Consider the following 332-nt stretch of genomic DNA (forward strand, 5'->3'; position numbering starts at 1 on the left):
ATTAAGTGTATAAGTCCTGCTAAGATTTGCTTTCTCAAAATGCAGCACCTCGCATTTATCTGAATTAAACTCCATCTGCCACTTCTCAGCCCATTGGCCCATCTGGTCCAGATCCTGTTGTAATCTGAGGTAACCCTGTTCGCTGTCCACTACACCTCCAATTTTGGTGTCATCTGCAAACTTACTAACTGTACCTCTTATGCTCACATCCAAATCATTTATGTAAATGACAAAAAGTAGAGGTCCAAGCACTGATCCTTGTGGCACTCCACAGGTCACAGGCCTCCAGTCTGAAAAACAACCCTTCACCACCACCCTCTGTCTTCTACCTT

The sequence above is a fragment of the Chiloscyllium plagiosum genome, chromosome 34, assembly GCF_004010195.1.
Source record: "Chiloscyllium plagiosum isolate BGI_BamShark_2017 chromosome 34, ASM401019v2, whole genome shotgun sequence".
Lineage (NCBI taxonomy): Eukaryota > Metazoa > Chordata > Chondrichthyes > Orectolobiformes > Hemiscylliidae > Chiloscyllium > Chiloscyllium plagiosum.